Source organism: Pseudophryne corroboree, chromosome 3, assembly GCF_028390025.1.
Source record: "Pseudophryne corroboree isolate aPseCor3 chromosome 3, aPseCor3.hap2, whole genome shotgun sequence".
In the NCBI taxonomy this organism is placed as follows: domain Eukaryota; kingdom Metazoa; phylum Chordata; class Amphibia; order Anura; family Myobatrachidae; genus Pseudophryne; species Pseudophryne corroboree.
The window spans coordinates 396,147,402-396,165,489 of record NC_086446.1 but is presented as its reverse complement, the minus strand read 5'-3'; positions in this window follow the sequence as shown (position 1 = coordinate 396,165,489).

Genomic DNA, 18,088 nt, shown 5'->3' with positions numbered 1-18,088 from the left:
GCCACTTCTGTATCAAGTTATTGACCTAATAAATGACCTGACCATGCCAAATGGCTTATGTTCTTTTTATTATCTTCTGTGTATGCGAGTCATCATCGGTATAGTGAGTAGGGATGAGCGGGTTCAGTTCCTCGAGATCCGAACCCCCCCGAACTTAACCCATTTTACACGGTTCCGAGGCAGCCTCGGATCTTCCCGCCTTGCTCGGTTAACCCGAGCGCGCCCGAACGTCATCATCCCGCTGTCGGATTCTCGCGAGATTCGTATTCTATATAAGGAGCCGCGCATCGCCGCCATTTTCACTCGTGCTTTGGAGATGATAGCGAGAGGACGTGGCTGCGTTCTCTCAATTTCTGTGTTCAGTGTTCTGCAAATATCTGTGCTCAGTGTGCTTACAAATATCTGTGCTCAGTGTGCTGAAAATATCTACGTTCTCTGCCCAAAAAATGCTCCATATCTGTGCTGCATTGTAGTATATAGTAGGAGCAGAGGTGGAACTACCGCCAGTGCAACCAGTGCATTGCACTGGGGCCCGCCTCTGTCCAGGGGCCCAAAGCATGTAATGAGTCAAACTGACTCATTACATGCCGCTGTGTGCTGCGGGCAACCACTGCCCGCAGCGCACAGCCGCCCGGAGAGAGGAGAGGAGCAGCGGTACGGGGGAAGGAGGAGGAGGGAGGTGAAGGAGGGAGCCGCAGCAGCGCTTTGTTACTGGTGGAGGCACTGCTGCTGCTGCTGTCCCTCTGCTTCACTATAGGCTGTCTTCCGAGAACAGCCTATAGTGAAGCAGAGGGGCAGCAGCAGCAGCGCCTCCACCAATAACACAGCGCTGCTGCGGCTCCCTCCTCCACCTCCCTCCTCCTCCTTCTCTCCAGCCCGGGAATTGTCTGACGCTGCACGGAGGAGCCTGAGCCAGCGGAGAGGGTAAGTATAATTCTTTCTTTCTGTCTCTTTCTTTCTTTGCTGGGACTGCCTGCCGCTATGTGTAAAAATGGGGGACTGCCTGCCGCTATGTGTAAAAAGGGGGAATCTGCCTGCCGCAATGTGTAAAAATGGGGGACTGCCTGCCGCAATGTGTAAAAATGGGGAATCTGCCTGCCACAATGTGTAAAAACGGGGGACTGCCTGCCGCAATGTGTAAAAAGGGGGAATCTGCCTGCCGCTATGTGTAAAAACGGGGGACTGCCTGCCGCAATGTGTAAAAAGGGTGAATCTGCCTGCCGCAATGTGTAAAAAGGGGGGACTGCCTGCCGCTATGTGTAAAAATGGGGAATCTTCCTGCCGCTATGTGTAAAAAGGGGGAATCTGCCTGCCGCAATGTGTAAAAAGGGGGACGCTGTCTGCCGTAATGTGTAACAAGGGCACGCTGTCTGCCGTAATGTGTAAAAAGGGGACGCTGTCTGCCGTAATGTGTAAAAAGGGGACGCTGTCTGTAGTAATGTGTAAAAAGGGGGACGCTGTCTGCCGTTATGTGTAAAAAGTGTTCGCTGTCTGCCGCTATGTTTAACAAGGGCACGCTGTCTGCCGTTATGTGTAAAAAGTGTAAGCTGTCTGCCGCTATGTTTAACAAGGGCACGCTGTCTGCCGTAATGTGTAAAAAGGGCACGCTGTCTGCCGTAATGTGTAAAAAGGGCACGCTGTCTGCCGTAATGTGTAAAAAGTGTACGCTGTCTGCCGCTATGTGTAACAAGGGCACGCTCTCTGCCGTTATGTGTAAAAAGTGCACGCTGTCTGCCGTAATGTGTAAAAAGGGGGACGCTGTCTGCCGTAATGTGTAAAAAGGGGGACGCTGTCTGCCGTAATGTGTAAAAAGGGGACGCTGTCTGCCGTAATGTGTAAAAAGAGGAATCTGTCCGCTGTAAGGTGTAAAAGGGTCTCTACCTGGTGTAGTGGTGCTACTGTGCGGCGTAATTTGAAGAATGGAGACTACTTAGCACCGTTTTATGAATTGGTATTATTTTGTGGCCACACCCCTTCCCCATGAAGCCACGCCACTATGTATTTTTGCGCGCGCCTACGGCGCGCACTGCCCCGGTTTTGCATGCAGGGGTGGGGCTCCGATGCCGTTTCTTGCACACAGTGCTAAAATATCTAGTTACGGCACTGTTGCTAGGTATCCATTTCTCTGGCCCTGAGCAGGTCCCCCTCACCAGATCCTCTCCAGGGGTGAGGGGGTGGACTTGGATGGGATGTGGGGAGGGGGGGCAAAGCATTTTGTCGCACCTGGGCCCACCGCTCGCTAGTTCCGCCACTGAGTAGGAGGACAGTGCAGAATTTTGCTGTGACCACCAGTATATATATATCAGTACGGTACAGTAGTCCACTGCTCTACCTCTGTGTCGTCAAGTATACTATGCATCCATACCTGTGCTGCATTTTAGTTGTGCGCAGTATATAGTAGGAGGGGACAGTGCAGAATGTTGCTGTGACCACCAGTATATATATAGCAGTACGGTACAGTAGTCCTCTGCTCTACCTCTGTGTCGTCAAGTATACTATGCATCTATACCTGTGCTGTATTTTAGTTGTGCGCAGTATATAGTAGTAGGGGACAGTGCAGAATGTTGCTGTGACCACTAGTATATATATAGCAGTACGGTACAGTAGTCCATTGCTCTACCTCTGTGTCGTCAAGTATACTATGCATCCATACCTGTGCTGCATTTTAGTTGTGCGCAGTATATAGTAGGAGGGGACAGTGCAGAATGTTGCTGTGACCACCAGTATATATATAGCAGTACGGTACAGTAGTCCATTGCTCTACCTCTGTGTCATAAAGTATACTACAAAAGTTCAGTAAAATGATCCAAAAATCAAAATTAAAAGCATCTGATGAGAAGCGTAAACTTGCCAATATGCCATTTACGACACGGAGTGGCAAGGAACGGCTGAGGCCCTGGCCTATGTTCATGGCTAGTGGTTCAGATTCACATGAGGATGGAAGCACTCAACCTCTCGCTAGAAAACTGCAGTGCCACTCCTAGATGGGCCAGGTGTTTGTGTCGGCCACTTGGGTCGCTTAGCTTAGTCACACAGCTACCTCATTGCACCTCTTTTTTTTTTTTGCATCATGTGCTGTTTGGGGACTATTTTTTAAATCTGCCATCCTGTCTGACACTGCAGTACCACTCCTGGATGGGCCAGGTGTTTGTGTCGGCCACTTGGGTCGCTTAGCTTAGTCACACAGCTACCTCATTGCACCTCTTTTTTTCTTTGCATCATGTGCTGTTTGGGGACTTTTTTTTAAATCTGCCATCCTGTCTGACACTGCAGTGCCACTCCTAGATGGGCCAGGTGTTTGTGTCAGCCACTTGGGTCGCTTAGCTTAGTCACACCGCTACCTCATTGCACCTCTTTTTTTCTTTGCATCATGTGCTGTTTGGGGACTATTTTTTAAATCTGCCATCCTGTCTGACACTGCAGTGCCACTCCTGGATGGGCCAGGTGTTTATGTCGGCCACTTCGGTCGCTTAGCTTAGTCACACAGCTACCTCATTGCACCTCTTTTTTTCTTTGCATCATGTGCTGTTTGGGGACTATTTTTTAAATCTGCCATCCTGTCTGACACTGCAGTGCCACTCCTGGATGGGCCAGGTGTTTATGTCGGCCACTTCGGTCGCTTAGCTTAGTCACACAGCTACCTCATTGCACCTCTTTTTTTCTTTGCATCATGTGCTGTTTGGGGACTATTTTATTAAATCTGCCATCCTGTCTGACACTGCAGTGCCACTCCTGGATGGGCCAGGTGTTTGTGTCGGCCACTTGGGTCGCTTAGCTTAGTCACACAGCTACCTCATTGCACCTCTTTTTTTCTTTGCATCATGTGCTGTTTGGGGACTATTTTTTAAATCTGCCATCCTGTCTGACACTGCAGTGCCACTCCTAGATGGGCCAGGTGTTTGTGTCGGACACTTGGGTCGCTTAGCTTAGTCACACAGCTACCTCATTGCACCTCTTTTTTTCTTTGCATCATGTGCTGCTTGGGGACTATTTTTTAAATCTGCCATCCTGTCTGACACTGCAGTGCCACTCCTAGATGGGCCAGGTGTTTGTGTCGGCAACTTGGGTCGCTTAGCTTAGTCACACAGCTACCTCATTGCACCTCTTTTTTTCTTTGCATCATGTGCTGTTTGGGGACTATTTTTTTGAAGTGCCATCCTGCCTGACACTGCAGTGCCACTCCTAGATGGGCCAGGTGTTTGTGTTGGCCACTTGGGTCACTTAGCTTAGTCATCCAGCGACCTCGGTGCAAATTTTAGGACTAAAAATAATATTGTGAGGTGTGAGGTGTTCAGAATAGACTGGAAATGAGTGGAAATTGTGGTTATTGAGGTTAATAATACTATGGGATCAAAATGACCCCCAAATTCTATGATTTAAGCTGTTTTTGAGGGGTTTTTGTAAAAAAACACCCGAATCCAAAACACACCCGACTCCGACAAAAAAATTTCAGGGAGGTTTTGCCAAAACGCGTCCGAATCCAAAACACGGGCGCGGAACCGAATCCAAAACCAAAACACAAAACCCGAAAAATTTCGGTGCACATCACTAATAGTGAGTGGTGTTGGGGTTACCCAATTCAACCATGGAAGACCAGGAGAGTTCCAGGGGAACCCTCTGCCAGCTAAGATTGCAATGTGTAACCCGTAGGTTACAGCCTTAGCACTGTAGAGCAGGGGCTACTAAGAGTTAGAATTAAACATCTCTCAGCAATGGGAGTGACATTGTTTTCGGCTGAGTATTATAAGTCCCATACTATATTATATAAAACAAAATGATTCAGTAATATTTTTGTAATTAATGTTTAAAGTTCTCAAATTTTTTAAATTAGTCTTGTTTAAGGAGACAATATAACAATTACAAAAAACAACAACAACACCACAGCATGTGAACTAGAAATGATTAAGAAAGTCAGCTGCTTGAATACCAGAAGTTCACTGTAAAGACTTCAATGTGTATCTGTGGCATCTGCAGTGTTCTGAAGCAGTGTATTATTGCATATCATTTCAAGCATTCTTTCCGCTATAATGCACCTGGGCTCAATGGAATGTTAAGAATTGTGCTCCCTATGCAGTACTGGCCGAGCTAAGCTGTGAGCTTGCGTGACAAGTGTTTTCTATAGACCCTCCTAAGACCTAATGCACATTACATGACTGCTTCCATTTACATTGCTCTGCTTGCCTAAGGGGATTGACTGGTGTAGGCTCCACTGACCTATTTGATCTGCTAAGCAGTAATATGAAGAATATTTATAGTGATATGTAGAAGTTTGTCTAGGATTATTTTACCCAGAGAAGAATATACTGCAAGTCTCTGTAAGATTATGAATGCCCCAAAGGGTCTAGCTTTAGCATGTAATTTGGTGATGATAAACAACCAAGCACTTGCCACCAGAAACATTTTACTCAATTGCCCCTCTTTTTTTTACTCCCAGTGAGACCCTTTTAAGGTCTGTTTATTATAAATGACATATTCAATGCGATCTGGGCACGATATTAGCTCCCAGTGTCACGTTGCAATATGCGATTGTACCAGCCAGCACCATGTCCTGCCTGTCCCTGCAATGTGCTCTGAGTGCTGTGGTCCCACTGACCCTCTGCCGGCTAAGATTGTGATGTGTAGCCCATAGGCTACAGCGGTTCACTGCCATTAGATGGTTGTAGCTGTGGGGGCAAATCTCCAAAATCTGGCAGCACTGCATCCCCCATAGACATCTATCAGGCGGGAATGGAGCGATATCTGCTGTGGTCCCTCTGTGAGACATTCAGTGGATGCTAAATATTTGTGGTTAACCCCTGAAATTGGGGTTTTGTGGGGATTGTGCTGCAAATAGTTAATGATAAATGGGCTCCTTAGACCTGTATAAGAAAAAAATATTGACCAATCTGGAACGGACCCACCTATCAGATTGTATAAGCGGCACTACTACTGTGGAGATTATGTGTATAAGCTGCACTACTACTGGAGGCATTCTGTGTATAAGCAGCACTACTACTGGGGGTATTCTGTGGGCATTATGTGTATAAACCACACTACTACTGGGGGCATTCTGTGTATAAGCCACACTACTACTGGGGGTATTCTGTGTATAAGCAGCACTACTACTGTGGGCATTATGTGTATAAGCTGCACTACTACTGGGGACATTCTGTGTATAAGCAGCACTACTACTGGGGTATTCTGTGTATAAGCAGCACTACTACTGGGGGCATTATGTGTATAAGCTGCACTACTACTGGGGGCATTCTGTCTATAAGCAGCACTACTGCTGGGGTATTATGTGTATAAGCAGCACTACTACTGGGGGCATTATGTGTATAAGCTGCACTACTACTGGGGCATTCTATCTATAAGCAGCACTACTACTGGGGTATTATGTATATAAGCGGCATTACTACTGGGGACATTATATGTATAAGCAGCACTAGTATGTGCGATGTAATATGAATAAGATTATGCTACTGTGTGGCGTAATTTTAAATGGGGGTACTATTGTGTGGCACGCCCCTTCCTTGTGAGACCATGTCGCTTTTTAACATGCACCAAAGAAGCAAGTTGTCCCTTTATAAAATATTAGAGGGTGCAAATTTATAGTTTGCAGGGGGCGCCAAACACCCTAGCACCGACCCTGGTCACAACCCAAACTTCCTAGGAATGTACTAGGTGAAATACATTGGATGATTTTCCCTGTGACTATTAGCAGGCCCGGCGACAGGGGGGGGTCAAAGGGGACACCCGTATGGGGCCCCAAGGATCAGGGGGGCCCCGAGCATCAGGGGCACAAGAAATGTGTAGGCAGCGCCAGAGCCGGCCCTAACCAATATGATGCCCTAGGCAAGATTTTGGCTGGTGCCCCCTAGCACCACCACTGGTTCCGCCTCTGACCTTGCACCTCTTTCCCAGCACCATTGCCCCTCACCAATAGCAGTCCTTATTTTGGTGTTTGTACCCCCTATATTTTAAATAGGAACAGTTCGCACATTTGGCGCTCAGCCCAAAAAGGGGTGTGTTTTTGCTGGCAAGGGGCATGGCCACACAATAGTAACCCCAATTACAATTACGCAACACAGTACTGCAACTTTATTCACATTTGATCATGCGAAAGTGTCCATAATTCATATCACATCCCACAGTAGTATCACTTTACCTTATAAACGTTACTCCTCACAGTATAGCCCCTTATTCACATTACATCACACTATATTGCTCCTTATTCACATTACACCATACCCTATTGCTCTTTATTCACATTAGACGACACAGTAGTGCCCTTTCTATATGCAACGCCACATAGTAGAGTACCTTAGACACATAATGCCACAGAGTAATGCCCTTTACACATATGAGACACATTATTAATGTCCTTATAAACATAATGCGCTTTACACATTATGACAACCTTTATTAATGCACTTTTACACATAATGACCCTTACACATATGCCGCACATTATTAATGCCCTTATACACATAATGACACACATAGTGCCCCTTACACATATGTTGCACATTATTAATGCATTTTTACATGACACACATAATGCTCCTTACACATATTCCAAACACTACTGCACAACCAACCCACTCACATGCACACAGCACTCACACTGCCACTAACACTGTGACCTCTGCCTCTGCTTGGATACAGATGTGTCCTCATAAATCTTGCTTCAATGCTAACGTCTGGCACCTTTTTTATGAAAATGCATCTTATTTGCATTGCTATGTGGCTCGGTTGCACAAGCAGCTTCTGCTGATTAAAATGATATGCAGCATGCCTATATACTGTGTGAGACTGTGGCTGTATCTGCACATGAAATGCTACACACAGAATATAGGCATGCCACATATCGTTTTAATCAGCAGAAGCTGCTGATGCCCCTAGGCATATCAGATGCCCTAGGCAATTGCCTAGTTTGCCTATGCCTATGGCCGGCTCTGGGCAGCGCCTAAGAAAGCTGTGGCTCCCGTGCACTCCGGGACGCCCATACGTCAATTAACAATTACTTCCCAATACAAACACCACCCCCGCCGCATACCCCATCACTTGGTCTGAGCTGGTCCCGTGCTGTGTTGCCAGTGTCGCGGCGTCACTACGCATGGACCCGCGCCAGCCCGTCCCTGCTGCTGCCGCTGACTCCGAGGAGCTGAGCAGCACAGCACTGCCAGGCACACTGACTGGGAATATCAGACAGCAGCCGACTGCAGCTTTACCAATGTGATGTCCCTACAGACAAGGTCAGTCCCTCCCGGGTCCTTGCAATCTCCCTCACCGTTGTGACAATCTGTGGGTCTGTGTCTATATATGTATGTTTGTGTCTGTGTAGTATATGTAGTACATGTATGTGTGCTTATATATGTATGTTGGTATATGTGTATGTATATGTGTGCATGTGTATGTATATACTGTATATTTATATATATATATATATATATATATATATACACACATTTATATTGAGGGGAAGAGTTGAGGGGGTAGGGGGCCCCCAGAGATATCAGTGTATGGGGCCCCAAGATTTCTGTTGCCGGCCCTGACTATTGGCAGCACAGACTACTGTTCTCATCTGATGTGTGCTGATTAGACATTTACACAATCTCTTCAGTCATTCCTGCAGCAAGAAAAATAAATATAAAAATGGAAACTGGTTGTTGCTGTAATAAACATAAAATGTAAGATAGATATAGAACATACAACAATATGACATAAGTACTTCATACAGGTATAGAAATGATTACATATGTACAAGTATTAACTTAAATTTGGGAGCTAGTATCCATAAATAGTATAAAAAAATGTAAGAACTAAATAAATAAAACAAGTATGTAGTCATTAATTTAGACTAATGAATGTCAACATTATAATGTCGACATTTAATATGTCAACACTCTTATTGTGGATACTAATATAATGTGGATATTGTGAATGTCAACATGATTTTGAGGGTTAGGCTGCAATTAGGGTTAGATTAAGGGTTGGATTTAGCTCAAAATACCATTGTCATCATTCACAATCAGAGGCGGAACTACCGCCAGTGCAACCAGTGCGTTGCACTGGGGCCTGCCACTGTCCAGGGGCCCAAAGCATGTAATGAGTCAAACTGACTCATTACATGCCGCTGTGTGCTCCGGGCAGCCACTGCCCGCAGCACACAGTCACCCGGACAGAGAGGAGAGGAGCAGCGGTACGGGGGAAGGAGGAGGAGGGAGGTAGAGGAGGGAGCCGCAGCAGCGCTTTACTACTGGTTGAGGCGCTGCTGCTGCTGCTGTCCCTCTGCTTCACTATAGGCTGTCTTCCGAGAACAGCCTATAGTGAAGCAGAGGGGCAACAGCAGCAGCGCCTCCACCAATAACACAGCGCTGCTGCGGCTGCCTCCTCCACCTCCCTCCTCCTCCTTCTCTCCTGCCCAGGAATCATGACCAGAAGCTGCACCGAGGAGCCTGAGCCAGCGGAGAGGGTAAGTATAATTCTTTCTTTCTTTCTTTCTTTCTTTCTTTCTTTCTTTCTTTCTTTCTTTCTTTCTTTCTTTCTTTCTTTCTTTCTTTCTTCAAAAAGGGGGACTGCCTGCCGCAATGTGTAAAAATGGGGGACTGCCTGCCGCAATGTGTAAAAAGGGGGAATCTGCTTGCCGCAATGTGTAAAAAAGGGGAATCTGCCTGCCGCAATGTGTAAAAAGGGGGAATCTGCTTGCCGCAATGTGTAAAAAGGGGGAATCTTCCTGCCGCAATGTGTAAAAAGGGGGAATCTTCCTGCCGCAATGTGTAAAAAGGGGTAATCTGCCTGACGCAATGTGTAAAAGGGGGAATCTGCCTGACGTGATGTGTAAAAAGGGGTAATCTGCCTGCCGCAATGTGTAAAAAGGGGTAATCTGCCTGACGCAATGTGTAAAAAGGGGGAATCTGCCTGACGTGATGTGTAAAAAGGGGGAATCTGTCTGCCGTAATGTGTAAAAAGGGGATGCTGTCTGCTGTTATCTGTAAAAAGGGCACGCTGTCTGCCATTATGTGTAAAAAGTGTACGCTGTCTGCCGCTATGTTTAACAAGGGCACGCTGTCTGTCGTTATGTGTAAAAAGTGTACGCTGTCTGCCGCTATGTGTAACAAGGGCACGCTGACTGCCGTTATGTGTAAAAAGGGGACGCTGTCTGCCGTAATGTGTAACAAGGGCACGCTGTCTGTCGTAATGTGTAACAAAGGCACGCTGTCTGCCGTAATGTGTAACAAGGGCACGCTGTCTGCCATAATGTGTAAAAAGGGACGCTGTCTGTCATTATGTGTAAAAAGGGCACGCTGTCTGCCGTTATGTGTAAAAAGTGTACGCTGTCTGCCGCCATGTTTAACAAGGGCACGCTGTCTGCCGTTATGTGTAAAAAGTGTACGCTGTCTGCCGCTATGTGTAACAAGGTCACGCTGCCTGCCATTATGTGTAAAAAGGGGACGCTGTCTGCCGTTATGTGTAAAAAGTGCATGCTGTCTGCCGCTATGTGTAAAAAGGGCACACTGTCTGCCGTAATGTGTAAATAGGGGACACTGTCTGTTGTAATGTGTAAAAAGAGGAATCTGTCCGCCGTAAGGTGTAAAAGGGTCTCTACCTGGTGTAGTGGTGCTACTGTGCGGCGTAATTTGAATAATGGAGACTACTGTGCACCGTTTTATGAATTGGTATTATTTTGTGGCCACACCCCTTCCCCACGAAGCCACGCCACTATGTATTTTTGCGCATGCCTACGGCGCGCACTGCCCCTGTTTTGCATGCAGGGGTGGGGCTCCGATGCCGTTTCTTGCACACAGTGCTAAAATGTCTAGTTACGGCACTGTTGCTAGGTATCCATTTCTCTGGCCCTGAGCAGGTCCCCCTCACCAGATCCTCTCCAGGGGTGAGGGGGTGGACTTGGATGGGATGGGGGGCCCAAAGCATTTTGTCGCACCTGGGCCCACTGCTCGCTAGTTCCGCCACTGTTCACAAAGTCACCGTTCTGGCAATGTTAACATGTCACGGTAGACATTGTGAATGGTGACATAATATAACACACCCAAGCAACACGTACATACCTATATTTTTGGTCTCTTCTCCGGGAGAAGCCCAAAGAGTAGACACTGCAGGACACTTCAGGGGTGGGGCCGGGCTGTCTCATCGCTAAACCCAGCCCCCGTCATGGCAAAATGGAGTAATTCATGGGTCCACGGGGATAAATAATGCAAATTTGCGTCACTTAGTCCTAGAGATGAGCGGGTTTGGTTCCTCGGGATCCGAACCCCCCCAAACTTCACCCATTTTTACATGGTTCCGAGGCAGCCTCGGATCTTCCCGCCTTGCTCGGTTAACCAGAACGCACCCGAACGTCATCATCCCTCTGTTGGATTCTCGCGAGATTCGTATTCTATATAAGGAGCCGCGCATCGCCGCCATTTTCACTCGTGCATTGGAGACTGAACGGTGAGGACGTGGCAGTGTTCTCTCCCTGAAAAGCTCCGTAATCTGTGCTCAGTGTGCTGCAAAAATCTGTGCTCAGTGTGCTGCAAATAATCTGTGCACAGTGTGCTGAAAATATCTACGTTCTCTGCCTGAAAACGCTCCATATCTGTGCTCAGTGTGCTGCAAATATCTGATCAGTGTGCTGCATTGTGGGGACTGGGGACCACCAGTATAAGTATATACATGATGTGGCCATTCACTGGTACCTGGTGACAGAACGTATACTGGATTCCCCCACAATGTAACTTTATATCTGTCATCTATATACTAGAGATGTGCACCGGACATTTTCGGGTTTTGTGTTTTGGTTTTGGATTCGGTTCCGCGGCCATGTTTTGGATTCGGACGCGTTTTGGCAAAACCTCCCTGAACATTTTTTGTCGGATTCGGGTGTGTTTTGGATTCGTGTGTTTTTTTTCAAAAAACCCTCAAAAACAGCTTAAATCATAGAATTAGGGGGTAATTTTGATCCTATAGTATTATTAACCTCAATAACCACAATTTCCACTCATTTCCAGTCTCTGGTCATCCAGCGACCTCGGTGCAAATTTTAGGACTAAAAATAGTATTGTGAGGTGTTCAGAATAGACTGGAAATGAGTGGAAATTGTGGTTATTGAGGTAATAATACTATAGGATCAAAATTACCCCCAAATTCTATGATTTAAGCTGTTTTTGAGGGGTTTTTGAAAAAAAAAAAAAAACCCACCCGAATCCAAAACACACCCGAATCCGACAAAACATTTTCAGGGAGGTTTTGCCAAAATGCGTCCGAATCCAAAACACGGCCGCGGTGCACATCTCTACTTAGCCCTGCCCCCCCTTTATGGAGCCGTGGATCCCAAGTATAATCTCCTCATCCTATTGTAAAGTGCAATAGAATTTGCTGCACTGTATTAAGAAACTGTTAAAAAAATTATAATAAATCTTGCCCGCTTCACTGGGAGCAGAAAGGATGCAGGATATTCACCACTATTCCAGGATATTCGGTCACCCTTTTCCGACTGAAAAATCTGGAGTCAGTAGGCAAATATGAAGTTACAGCTGCAGGCTAGAGAAATGAGTGTATATCTCCTATCCTACATTATATATGAAGCAGCATGGGGAAGGGAGGGTTAGGGTTAGGCACCTCCGGGGAGGGTTAGGGTTAGGCACCTGAAAGGGAGGGTTAGCGTAGGAAAAGATGAGGGTTAGGGGGCTAAATGGTGTACTGACAGCTGGCATCCCGTCCATGGGCAAATCATACTAAACCCGTATGGATAATGTAATAGTCAGCATTAGTGCCTCACAGCACTGAGGTCATCATGAATACCACCATGGCCCTAATTGTGTGTAGTTTGTATATTCTCCACGTGCTTGCGTGGGTTTCCTCCGGGTACTCCAGTATCCTCTCCCAAACCAAAAATATATATTGATAGGTTAATTGGCTCCCAACAAAAATGAACCATAGTGTGTAAGTGTGCGCATGTACATGGGAAGACTAGCTGGACCAAGTAGTTCTTATCTGCTGTCAAATTCTATGGAAAACATTTATCAAGCTGTGGAGAGTGATAAATAGCACAGTGATAAAGTACCAACCAATCAGCTCCTAACTGCCATGTCACAAGCTGTGTTTAAAAATGACATTTAGGAGCTGATTGGTTGGTTCTTTATCACCGTGCAATTTATTACTCTCCAAGGCTTGATAAATCTGGGCCTATGTTTCTATGTTTTCAGCATTTAAAGAACAAAATGTCACTTTTCCAGGAACAAGTAATAAAGAACTGAAAACAAATATTCAAAATATGCCAAACTTAAGCCGCACAGAGTAAGCTAGACAGTCCTGTCAGTATTACAAATGATATCTGTTCATAAAGTGAAGTCTGATTACTTTGTAATCAATAGGTGGGCACCTTTTTTTATGTGTTTCTACTCTTGAGACTTTTTTCAACTGAAAATGTCTCATTAGATGAAAGGTGTTAGCGACTTGCTTTGATACTCTATATGAGAGGACATCTCCTATGTTAATTGGAGTGCAGAATTCCTTTTGGAGTGGAGAATTCTTTTTCAAACTATTGTAATTTTCTTGCAGTTGATTACGTCTTACTTTTACAATACCCAGCAGAGGAGGGCATGGGACTCGCCCAGCTGGTACCATTTCACTGTCCTGGTGGCCCAGTCTGAAAAACAGACAAAAATGGTCAATCAGATGAATTGGTTAAATCCAAAACGACTGTTATTGTCAGTTTTCGGGCATTTGGGAGCTGATGTTCAATTGTCATTTGCTCCCATACATTACCAGCCAGATTGGACAATAAATCTTAAGGTATATGGCCAGCTTTACCCTCCCTGTCTGACTTATCCCCACTGCGTCTCTCAGCCTCATTCCCCACTGTGTCTCTCAGCCTCATTCCCCACTGTGTCTCTCAGCCTCATCTTTCACTGTGTCTCTCATCCCTCTGTTGTATCTTTTCAGCACTATCTGCGCCAATGTCTCTGCATCTCCACCACACCTCCCCGCAACTCTCCAGCCCACACTAACCTTCTGCCAACTGCTCCTCTTGACCTCTTCTTCCATCCAGTGGTGCAACATCATGATGTCAAACACGCTGTACCAGGAACAAGGAAAAACTTTCTTGTGTCGGCCTCCGGGTTGCCTTCAACCTGGCAGGTCCAAGGGTCACATGAGCAGGACTTTCAAGATTCCTGAGACACTGGGACCGGGTACAAATGCCCCCCCCCCCCCCCCCGCCCCTGTTGACGGATCTGGGTACAATTATCTTCCAGATCAGCTTTCAATTAGGACCCAATGCTCAGTCTTACATTACAAGGTTCTCTAGAAGTGCAGGTCAGAGCTCCTGATCTGTAAATGACTGTTGCCGGAAAAAAAAATAAGTAAATGCCCCTTTATTTTATTGTTACCAGTTACTTATATAGGGCACACATATTCTGCAGCGCTTTACAGAGAATATTTGGTCATTAACATCAGTCCCTGCCCCAGTGGAGTTTACAATCTATATACATTTTTGGTGTTTGTGGGAGAAAACCAGAGTACCCAGAAGGAAATCATGCAAGCAAGGGAATCAAACCCATACCCTCAGTGCTGTGAATCAGTGATGCTAACCATTACACTGCCCTTTTGATATTAGCGGGTCAATAAAGGTGCCTGCCTCCCGCTGTATGAAAATACGGAATCTCCAGAGAAGCTGACATAGTTATTGGTATTTAATAGGTAAACAGGAATCCCTACATTAATTTGTGCAAGCTTCAGAGATTCCGTCATAGTACATTAAGCTGATCCTCTTCTATAAAAATGATAGATAGAAACAATTTTCACTGCCTGTTTCTTTCAGTAGCAGAGCTGTACTTTGCTTGTCCCCATGTGATGAATGAGATACCCTGCAAGCTGTTTTGCTATTCGGAATCTCTCCAGGGAAGGAAGTCCCAGCTGCCACTGCCGCATATAATATGTATGCTGAAACTATTGGCAAGATAAGAAATAACCTCTATACCATCCTAAAGGGAACATTAGTACAGTGTAAGAGCTCAGTATAGCAGCCAAAATAAAACTGTTTACATTACTGCAGACCTGGTGGTTTATGTATGTCAGTGCCAAGGGGAATTCAGTGTCGTTTTATGTCTTTATAAATGGTCCTTTTAATAGTTATTATAAAAGATAATTACAAAAGAGATGTTTGCAATAAATATTCCCATGAAATGCTGTGTGTGAAATTGAAAATACATATACATTTTACGACATCCTTACCTTTTCCCTTCTACAGTGCATTTTTTCTCTCTGTATGTTCTCTTCCTCTAAACTGTTACACATTTTTGCATTTTTGTGTTTGGCTTACTGCCTAACTGTAACCCTAACCCTCCTATTTTAGTGCCTTACCCTCAGTCTGCTTTTGTCCTGTCACTTATATACCTAAAAACAAATGTTGACCCCTTTACAGTAGTACAGCCGGGGCCATTTTCTCCTTAGCTTGTGACTTTGCTCATCTGATTAGCTTCTTAGCAAGGGCTGTTGCTAGCCAATTTGGCTCCCAGTGTGAGATTTTAAAATGCGCCCCCCCCATTGACAAAAATAAATGTGCTCCACCCCCCCTCCCACATAGATGTAAAAAATACTAATTTCCGCGCACTCCCGGCAAGGGTGTGTGGCCTCGCTGAAATGGGTGTGATCTTGCTAGAAATGGGTGTGGTCTCACCTGAAAAGACTACCTTACACCCCAGTTTTTGACCCTGCACCAACAGATCACGGCAACTACAAGGGAAAAATAAAATTCCACCATATTAAGCACCACACAGTAATGCCCTCTGCACCTTATTATGCCATACACCGCAATGCCCTTGATACATTATGCCCTACAGTAAAGCTTCTACTTACTTTTAAATTACCTGCTCGTTGCCAAGGGTTTCACGTGCTGGGTGTCATGCTGGTTGCCAGGGGTTTCATGCTCTTGGATCCATGGTGGTTGCCAGGGGTTTCATGCTCTGGGAAGGGTGTCGTGATCGTTGCCAGGGCAGTGTAATGCCATTTGCCAGGGCTGTGTAAATTACATCCCAAAAGAGCACTACACAGCCCTGGCAACTGGCATTACACAGCCCTGGCAACTAGCATTACACAGCCCTGGCAACTGACATTACACAATGTAATGTCAGTTACCAGGGCTGTATAGTGCTCTTTGGGGTGTTTACAGCACCTGCCCGGCCACCCGCCAGCATCTCCCTTCTCCTCCCACCCGCCTGTTCGCCAGCCAGTCCGCCCATTCACCAGCCAGCCCACCCATTGCTGTGTCCTGGCTCCCCATCCACCCCGTCATGTGATGCCAGTGGTGGGTTGAGCTGCATGTCAGCTCAATATTGATGAACGCTGAGCAACGTGTCGGAGTGCGCATCGTTCATCGTTCATCAATCTGACCCCCATACACACTGGCTGATTTCAAGCTAAAAATAAATGATTACGAAATAAATGTCGTTATCGTTTATTTTTTATGCAGAAATCGGCTAGTGTGTAGGCCCCTTCAGTGTTTAAATTGCACCATTGGCTGATAGAGATTATCAAGTTGTCACTTACTGGTTTAAGCTGCAGTACCTGTGTTTTTATACTGCAATATAAAGAATTTAGAAACAGGGATATTTCTATTAGAGATGAGCGGGTTCGGTTCCTCGGAATCCGAACCCCCCCGAACTTCAGCCTTTTTACACGGGTCCGAGGCAGACTCGGATCTTCCCGCCTTGCTCGGTTAACCCGAGCGCGCCCGAACGTCATCATCCCGCTGTCGGATTCTCGCGAGGCTCGGATTCTATTGCGAGACTCGGATTCTATATAAGGAGCCGCGCGTCGCCGCCATTTTCACACGTGCATTGAGATTGATAGGGAGAGGACGTGGCTGGTGTCCTCTCCGTGTAGAATAGATTAGAGAGACACTTGATTTACTACTTGGGGAGCATTAGGAGTACTCAGTACAGTGCAGAGTTTTGCTGATAGTGACCAGTGACCACCAGTTTTATTTATAATCCGTTCTCTGCCTGAAAAAAAACGATACACAGTCAGTGGCGCACCCAGGGGGGGTTTCCGAGTACCCAGAAACCCCCTCCACTAAAAAAAAAAAAAATTTTTTTTTTTTTTTTTTAGCTGCATGAGTATTATTAATGACTGTCTAGCGTCCTCTGCAGCCTGCTGTCTTCCTGGTGGCACTTGCAAGTACAATAAAAGTCTACTTTATTTTAATTATAGTACATATATATCCATGTGCATACATATATACACATGTATATACATACATACATACATACATATAAACACACACACACACACACACACACACACACACACACAGATATGATATATATATACATGTGTATATATATATGTGTACTGTATGTGTGTGTACATATATATATACATATATGTATGCATGTTTAATATGCTATGTATATGTATATATGTATGTGTGTGTGTATGTATATATATATATATATATGTGTAGATATATGTATGTATATATATATATATATATATATACACACACACACACACACAGACACACTAGTTTTACGGACCCAGCATATACTGGGTCACCTCAGTCCCCACCCCCGTGATTGGCTCCGCCCAGTTCTGGAAACCCCCCCATGCAAATCCTGCGTTTGCCACTGACAGTCACATACCATATCTGTGCTCAGCCTCAGTGTGCTGCATGATAATATCATCTATGTATATCTGACTGTGCTGAGTGCTCACTGCTCACACAGCTGAATTGTGGGGGAGACTGGGGTGCAGTTAATAGCAGGAGTACAGTGCACACTTTTGCTGCCAGTGTGACTGACCAGTGACCACCAGTATATTGTCTGCCTGAAAAAGTTAAACAAACACTCCTGTGGTGTTTTTTTTTTTTATTCTATAAACGCATTCTGCTGACAGTGTCCAGCAGGTCCGTCATTCATTATATTATATAAATATTTACCTGCAGTAGTGTTATATTTTTTTTGTTCATCTCTATCATCTTTATCATCTCTATATTAGCAGACGCAGTACGGTAGTCCACGGCTGTGGCTACCTCTGTGTCGTCAGTGCTCGTCCATAATTGTATACCTACCTGTGGTGGGGTTTTTTTTTCTATCTTCTTCAT